At 42.3% G+C, this 9,008-nt stretch overlaps 1 long non-coding RNA gene across 2 annotated transcripts; it reads right to left on the bottom strand.

The window, feature by feature from the left end:
* Positions 1 to 844: 844 nt before the first annotated feature.
* Positions 845 to 7,890, bottom strand: LOC103692532 (uncharacterized). Of its 2 annotated transcripts, none has more exons than XR_592828.3 (3): positions 7,754 to 7,890; positions 5,876 to 6,082; positions 845 to 2,688 (listed from the first exon to the last, which is right to left on the bottom strand). It is a non-coding gene; the product is annotated as an uncharacterized LOC103692532 (long non-coding RNA). The 2 variants fall into 2 exon arrangements; XR_005486355.1 differs by lacking the exon at positions 7,754 to 7,890 and adding an exon at positions 7,347 to 7,482.
* Positions 7,891 to 9,008: the final 1,118 nt, after the last annotated feature.

Here is a 9,008-nt window from a genome sequence, read left to right as displayed (position 1 = left end):
CAAGACAGATGTATACTACCCTCAAGTAGTTCAGAAAAAAAGAAAAGGAAAAAAATGGATGGGAAAGGAGAAAGAAAAGTACAAGGCAGTTGAGAAAAGAAGGACTAAGAAAGAAAGCAGGGCTTCTTACACTAATATAATGACTTTTCTCTAGGCTAAAATTATATTAAAATAAACCTTTATTGAAAATACTCTCAAGGGTTGAGGATAGGACTCAGTAAAGTGTTTGTTATGCTAACACAGAGGCTGGAATTCAATTCCCTAGAACCTGTGTAAAAAGTTGTTGTAGTAGTATGCATCTGTAATTTCAGTGCTGGATCTGGGTGAAACAGGCAGATTCAAGTGGGGAGGGGGATTGTTTTCCAGCCAGTCTAGCTAAGAGAGAGCAAGAGTCACTGAGAGACCCTGTCTCCAAAAATAAGGTGACAAGCAATGGAAGAAGATTAAAAAAAAGTCTGGCTGTGGTCCTCAAACTTGTATACACACACACACACACACACACACACACACACACACACACACACACACACGTAAACACACTATTCCTATGAAGAAGGCATTATTATTGTTCTCAAAATCACAAAGTACCAACAGGTTACATGATTTGCTTTGGGTCCCCTGACACCGTGAGACAGTGCCAGGATTCCAGAAAGAATGACAAAGAGGAAGACAGAGACAGAAATGTTTCTAGTTGCATAGCAACCATCTCTGTCTTTGGTGCACGCTCCAATCTGCAATCTGAATATTTATATCCTTTCAAAACTCGTAGCTTCACACCTTAACCTTCAGTTTGCTGGTATTTGAAGCTGGGGCTATGGAGGAATGGGATTATATCTTTTTTGTTTGTTTGTTTGTTTTCTAGAAAAGAGGCACCAAAAGGACCTCTTCTTGCCCATTCTACCATGAGAACACAATAACCATTAACAGTGAAGCAGCAATCAGCTCTCATCACTGGTACAAATGCTAGTGTTCTGATCTCAGACCTCCCACACTCCAGAACTGTGAGAGATGACTTGCGCTGTTCACTAGCCACAGACTTTACAGTACTTTCTACAAGAGTCCTAGAAGACTCTGGAAGGTACTCCAGAAGTGTGAGAGTAACCACACCAGTAAGCTCATTTAGATGCTTGGGAAAGCCTAGCAGACGGTAGGTTGATTGTGAGCAGCAGAGACTGATATCTGAGAGAGAGTCAAGATGTCATGTCGTCCAGTGCTCTTCATGGTCTGCAGATGACTGTAGGTCATACGATTTTAGCAGTTCATGGTGGTATAAATATAAAAAAGGTCAACGCTCAGACGCTTTTAAGGCAATTTGACACTGCTTCAACAACTCATCATCTTTTTTTTCTGACAATGTTTACTGTTCTTCACAAAAAATCTCAGTGTACAGTGGATTTCTGAAAGTAAAGGAAGGAAAGAGGAGTGTCTCTCCATCACAGATTGTTTGAGAAGCATGGGTCTACTCACACCCTCTCTCTTTGTAGATGAGAAGACCAAGTCTCAGAGAAGTGAAGTACTTGTTCAGGGTCTTCTAACCAGCAGCTCCAGCAGGACAGTGGGGGAACTGGAGCTAGTCCTCTTGTTCCAGATCTGCTATCATGCAGATCTCCAAGGGAAGTTCTTCCTTTTGTGGTCTCCCAAAGCCCAGGCTACCACAAGGACGACCCTGGGGTCTTTCCTTCTTCTAGCTTCAGATTAGTTTTGGAACCAGATTGGAGTCAGAATTGTTGACTTCTCTATCAGGCTTCACAGAATTCAAGCAGTTGGCCTAGGGAGAAAGGCGACTTCTCTGGAACATTGTGGTTGACACCCACTGTTCCCCACCTCCACTATGCACGTGCTTGTTATGACTTGGAACAGGTTGATCAGTGGTGAGAATAAATTGGAATCCAGGTGACTAGGAATGTTTCTCAAGGATATGGCACCTCTTTAATTCCACAGAAGTTCACAAATTGTCCAGCTGTGCCAAAGGCACATGCTTGCAGGCTCTGTGGAAGCCAACTGGCACTCCACGTGGAATAAATGGAAAATCCTGGCTGTGAGAGTCAAAAGGAATTCTTTACCTTAATTAAGTATGAAGTCTGCAATATTGCAAGCCCAGGTAGACAGGGCCAAACCTGGTCTCCGACTTCATTATAACAAACTGTGCTTAATTAGAATTTGGTTAACTCAAACTGAAAGTGATCAAGACTAATGAATTGGACCTTGTTGAGGAATTTACAACTTGTCCATTAACCCTTGATCCCGAGGGTAGTCCTACACTCTCTCAGCTTGCTGGATAACAAAAGTGAACCATTTCTTAAGGGAATGGAAAACCACCCCTTCTGTAGAGGAAGTGGACTCTGGTCCACTTAGAGTCCTCATGCTTCTATAACTACAGAGCTTTCATATCACCCAAGAGTTTGTTTAGGATCCGTCTCACTTTCTGGCTGCTTGTGAAAGTGAAATCAGAAGAACTCAATGTGTCTCAGGTTGAAGAAGTTCATATTAATGAAATGTAAATAAAGCCAGAGAAACGGACATTTCAGAAAACCAAATAAACACATTTAATGTGATTTGTCTCCTCAGACAGTTCCTCAGAATCTCCTTGCTCTGGAGCCATGACTCGGGCCTCTTTTAGTGATAACCCCAGATGCTCCGCATTTCAGCAAGATGCTTGCATTTCTCTTGTGTTTTTGTTTGTTATTTCTGTTGGAAACATGAAAGCCACATTAGCTAGCTGGAAATCCTAGAGGAATTTAGGAAGAAGAGATCAAATGTTTGACAACAAACACAGTAAATCCCATGTAAAATAAATGACTATCCCTGAAAGCAAGGCTATGCACTTTGAATGTTTTAAGTTAAGACAAAAATGCTCAGAAGGGTGACCTGTCGGTGGCAGGGAGTAGAGAAGATGGGGGTTGGAATTAATATTTCAACACAAAACTTGGAAAGTCTTTAATCACAAGGCAGTGATTAGGGGACAAGTGAAGCTGACATTTTCTGTGATTGAAGTTGTTTTGTTCTTAGTTTTAGAACATGGATCTGGGATAATCTACTTTTTACAAATTTCTGCAAATGAAGTGGCTTCAATTATGTCAGAGCTGTTGAAGGGATTGACCGTTCTCTGTAGCCTTCATGTGCACTGTGAATTTGGGAACTGGCTTTTTAGTTGATCTTAAGTTGGCCAGAGGCACCATTAGCTAGACTCATGGGTCTGTCAGAAGAGTCAGTTCTGTCCTGGGTAAGTTCTTTCTTTCTGTCTCAGGATCATGCGAGAGTCACCACATGACAGTGAGAAAACATGAGATCATCTTTATATAATGAGGGAACAATTAGATCCAATGTTGGATTCTAACTTCATATTTTTTCCCACAGATTTTTGCTTTCCACTCTTGTCAAAGCTGATAGTTACCAGGGACTGTGGCCAGCATGAGGGGGAATGTGTCAGTGCTGGCTGTGGTGGCCATAGCAACATGTCTGCCTCAGAACAGATCCAGCATGCGTGAACAAATAGAAGAATGTTTAAGAAGACTTGAGACTGAATGAGAGCAAAGGTGAGGCTGGGTCCATCCATCACAAACTTTCAACGGTCAATAACAGTATAGTCACATAGTCATTTTATTTTTCAACACATTATCAACTTGGCTGAACAAATAATTAATGGTGACTCTTCAACTTCTCAAAGTTGGCAACTTCTCAAAGTCTATGTGTGGGAAGGACTCACATTTCCCATAACCCCAAGCAGGACTGATACAACGTCAATCAGCAAGGGTATCCAGCACCAGTTCTGTGCAAATGGCAGCTGGGGCACCTCACGTTGTAGATAAGATGTATATCTAAGATACAGTTCTTATTCACAAAGGTAGTTCCGTGTCAGTGGCAAAGGTGCATAATCCCATTTTTCTAATGTAATAAGATGAGAGCTATAATAAATGAATGTAGAAGGTAATATAGGTCAATTGAATTTGAGGAAGTATTAAGGTAAAAGTTTAGGTTCCTTGAATGATGCATAGACTTTACCAAGGAAAAGGATTTTTCAAGTTAAGAAGTACATTATCTATAAAGGCATGAAGTCAGGAATGGGTTTGTGTTACTGTCCTAAGACTTCAAGTTACGTCTTGATGATCCATGGGTAACTATGGACTCTCCAAACATCACATGCCATATTGTTGAGGCTATTGGCTGCCCTCCACAACCCAACAGTAAATTCCTCTTGCTGAATACAACACTTACTTATATCACTAGACACAGAGAAGTTGAGCTGGTTCCCAACTAGAAGCTACACCCTTACCGATTAGTGTTCATGGTTCTGGAAGATACTCTGTAATCCACTGGACGAGAAACTTAATCAACATATACCAGCTAAAAACCCTTGCAACAGTAACCTATCTGCAAAATAAACTGGCACAATAATGGTACAAATGTTATGGGAATAATCAACCACTTATTTAAATATTGAAATTAAGGTACACTCCACAAGATAGAACTCATTCCTGACACTTCCAAAATGGCCAAGAACTTGATACTCGATATGTTATAGGCCTAGAGGAAAACTTACTACTACTCTTCTGCTAAAGGAGCATGGCAATAAAATGACTCCTAATGACACACTGCCTTATCCATATATCAGTGACTCATTCAACCTTCATCAGAGAAGCATCTTCTTACACTATACAGAACTAACAGAGAGACTCACAATTAGACAACGTGCCTAGATTAGAAGACTTTGGAGGAACCAGTTCTAAATTAGATGTCTTCATCAAAATCTCCCTACTCCCAAGACCCAGGAATCTGCGGATGCAGAAAGAGAATATCCAGAGGTCATAGATGACCAAGAAAGCAGTGTCTACCAGACACAACAGACTGGTGCATATATACGTCCACAGAGGCTCTGGTAAAAACCATAAGAGATCTTAAGAGATTCAAGCCAGACAGGGACCAGGCACTGAGAAGGGGAAGTGCACATGGTGTCCCAGCCCTAACCAAGAAACAATTTGTAATTGAAACCTGTTGGGTATTTCATATCAACTACACTTCAGGGCATGCCCCATGCCTCTACGTAGTTGATCATTGCACCCATGTAGTGTGTGTGTGTGTGTGTGTGTGTGTGTGTGTGTGTGTGTGTTTTATTTGTTTCATTTTGTGTTGTTTGGCATCTATTTGTTTTCTGTTTGCTTTGATTTTCATTTGGGGGTCTTGTGGGTGTTTTTGAAAAGGGTGAGAAAAAAGAAAATGAGAGAGAAACAGACAGAGAGACAGAGTCGGAGAGACAGAAAGACAGAAAAAGAGAACATAAATATGGGTAGGGAGGTGGAGAGAATTTAGGAAGAGTTGGGAAAGGGGAAACATGATCAAAATATATGGCATGAAAGATTTTAAAATGAAGCAAAAAAGACTCTTTGGCTTTTTCAGTATGTAAGTACAGGACGATTTCACTGCTATATTTTCTGTGTGTTCCATGATATATACTCCTAACAGACTCCTGTTTTCCAGGCTATGGTCTCACCTTGGACATAAAAAATAGTTCAATTTGAAATGTATACCTGAACAAGGACCTCTCAAACACTGAGTGCCCAGATCCCACAGATGGTGCAGGAGAGGTGAGGAGCCTAACAGAGACGCCCCTCCGACAGCTGCATCCAGCCTTGGGGAGCAGCAGAGAGAAACAGATGTTTTAGTATGGTTTCATGGACAGAGAAAGGCAGCCTGCTATGGAGTTTCAGCTCAGCTAGGCATGGGGTCAAAACTGGAAGATGAAGACTTGTAGCTGGAGGCCAAGTAAGATCAGTGGTCGTGAACAGCAGGGGCCAGCACAGAAGACTACGGGGACTCTGATCTAGTAAGTACTAAACGCTTCTTCAATGGCCCTCAGATTCGCCTCACACAGACTCACCTGGTTTGGTAGGTCAGCCGCTGGGAAGCTTTTTCTTAGGGTTGTGTGAAGGAATCTCAGGAGTGGAGAGAGAGCAAGGTTTCCGTTTCAATTAGAGGATCTGAGTCCATCTATTTCACATCAGCGGCCCACATGCATCATAGCCAGAAAAGAGCGGCAAGGCATGATGGCCTCGACCTTTGAATCCTGGGGCACTGAAGAAAAAGACTGAGGAAGCAGAGATAAGAAGACGATAGGCTTGAGACCGCACACCATAGTCAGTTCTAAGACGAGCTTGGGTTAAATAGCGAGATCTTCTCTCAAAACAAAGCAAAGCAAATGAGAACACTGTGCATTTCATTCAACTGTAAAATGCGGCTGAATGCAAAAGAAAGTCTTGAAACCAGAGGTTGAATGCTGACCCTCTGTGATTGGAAACCACATTTATTCCCCAGCAGTCCCACTGTATTTGACTTATTCTCTTTGTAGCATGTGACTTTAACTTGCACTGCCAGTTTACTGTACACAGCCGTTCCAAAGTCCCTGTTCTGTGACATTAGTCCATGCAGCTCTAGGAACTGCAGGTCCACACAGCATGGCTCACTCGGAGCCTCATGGTGAATGACAGGAGAAAGGGGGAAAGGATCACATTTGCTTATAGAAAGGCAAAGAGAGACTCGGCATCGGGCTCAAGCTTAAGAGCCTTCCCTCCTGGAAACCAATATTCCTTCCAGAGGGAAGTGCCCTTGGCAACCTAAGGACCTCTCTTTAGGCCATGCCTCTTAAAGGTTTCGCTTCCCTGAGGCAAAAACTCCCAATACATGAACCTTTGGGGACAAAAGTATCCAAACCATGGAACCTTCTTTTACTGATTGTCACTGAAACAGACATGCTTTTTTTCTTATGCTTTTAAATGTCTTATACATGAAGGCAAATGTATAAACTCCTAGATATACTGGACTGTGTTTTTTCTTTTATTAATTTATTTTTTATTTTTATTTATTTATTTGCTTCTAAGACCCACTGAGAGGAGACCTTAGGGGCTGAGCTTTTGCAGCTTTCTCTGTTCAGAAAGCGCCAGCAGACACCTGTACACACAGTTCCTTTGTCTCTTTCAGGTCCCATTTCAGATGTGACTTTCCTGAACTCTTATACACACACAAAGACACATATGCAAACATGCATGCGTACACACACACACACACACACACACACACACACACACAACTCATGCGGAGGCTTTCTTATTGCTTTAATTTTCCATAGCATTTATCACCACTTGCCAAATTTTATATCTCATCATTTGTTCATGTTTGCCTCATCCCACAGGAATGTAAATCCCAGCAGGCAAGGACTTTTCCATTTTGGTCGCTGATCTAACCCAGGCTTCTGGAATAGAACAGGACACGGAATTATCACTGATTCACTGGAAGCCTTTGAGACTCAGAGCCCGTACAGCCAAGAAACCATATGATAGGGGGTAACTGCTTACCTGTAGCACCTCACACCGTAGCCAAGACCCCTGGCTTTTCTCCCCTGTAACATCCAAGCTGGCACATCCATAAAACATGTCTCCTCTAGAAATGGCAGTAACTAGACAGCAGTGTAAGGACAGAGCATGCAGTTTGTAGGCAGCAGGTGGGGTTTGGGGCGTGCTATGTCGTTAGACTTAGGACACACTATGTCACGCGCTAGTGTGCTACTTTTATGCATGTTTCTTAATTTCTCCAGGATTCAGTTTACCAGAAATGAAGAAAAGACTGACTTGTCACACGAGGCTGCTGGGAGGATTATAAAAAACAGCTCTCTCTTGTGAGTAAATCGTGGGATAGAATTTGCTAGAAAAGAACCCGGAGAGATGCAGCTTCTAGAAGAGGGAACAGAGGGTCTGCCATTTACCTTTCTCTTGAGCCAGTAACATGACTTCTTGTATACAGCTAACTTCTTGAGCAATGGAGACAGTAATAGCCCTTTCTGTGTGAAGGGAAGAAAATGAATTTATCTTACCGAAACCCCTTTCAACTGGATGATCCATACAGAAGTATTTTATTTTTGATGAAAAAAATTTTCAACTATTGAATGAAGAAAATTATTGAAGCCATAGCTTTTCAAATTAACAGTCTCTCCCATCTGTCTCCTCTAGCCCAGCAGAATCATCTGTTACTGTCTGGGAAGGCTCATTTGTTTTATTTTGGAATGACTACTAACTTGTTTCCATGTATCTAAGGAATGTATTTGGCACTTAGCTTGAATTGCTTTTCCCCGAGAAACTATTTTATATTTATTGCTGTTGATATAAAATGCTTGAATACTTGGGAGGCAGTGTGCTAGGAAGCAAAGACCATGGAAGGAGCTGAATGTTTGAGTTTGGTCTTTGTTTTATGGCCAGTTAGTAAAACGACCTCAGGTACTCGTCCTGTATACCTCAATTTCTCTCTCTCTCTCTCTCTCTCTCTCTCTCTCTCTCTCTCTCTCTCTCTCTTTCTCTCTCTCTCCTCTCCCTCCCCCTTCCCTTCCCCTCTCCCACTCTGTCTCTGTCTGTGTGTGTGCATGTGTGTGTGTGTGTGTGTGTGTGTGTGTGTGTGTGTGCACATACTACATATCAATTATCTAGGTAACCAGCCGTTTAAAAAGTGACTCAGGAAGTGCCACCAACTTCAATTCTCTGAGAGAACTTCCTTTGCGTCAGAACGCACCTTATACAAACATGCTTGGTGACAGAAAGGAGTCCCATTGTGCAAAGCAGGACTAGGCTACAGCAAAATGAAACAGAAAATGTCCTAGAAGAAAAAGTTGCTGATGAGATGACCCAGGAAAGGAGACACGCTCAGAAGGGGGCTTTACAAGAGGGCACGGAACAGGGAAGTGCCAAGCCCAGAGTTATGGCCAGAGCTCAAGACATGCAGAATTGACCTCTGAGGGGCTGTGAGAGAAGAAAGGGTTTTAGAGCAGAGGCAACCGAGGGAATGGGCTGGACTTCCATTCTTGTTCTGAGTCTATCCCTAGGGCACACCAACAGTTTCCCTGATGTAGGTCTAGCTTTCTGCTGGACATTTTTTTGATGTTCTTATGCTCATCTCCTTGTCCTTCTGTTTACAAAATACATTTTAAAGTACATTTTTCTTGGGGTGGAGTGAAGGATCGTCCTGGGGCT

Source organism: Rattus norvegicus, chromosome 6, assembly GCF_036323735.1.
Source record: "Rattus norvegicus strain BN/NHsdMcwi chromosome 6, GRCr8, whole genome shotgun sequence".
Lineage (NCBI taxonomy): Eukaryota > Metazoa > Chordata > Mammalia > Rodentia > Muridae > Rattus > Rattus norvegicus.
This window is presented reverse-complemented; position numbering and strand designations above follow the sequence as displayed.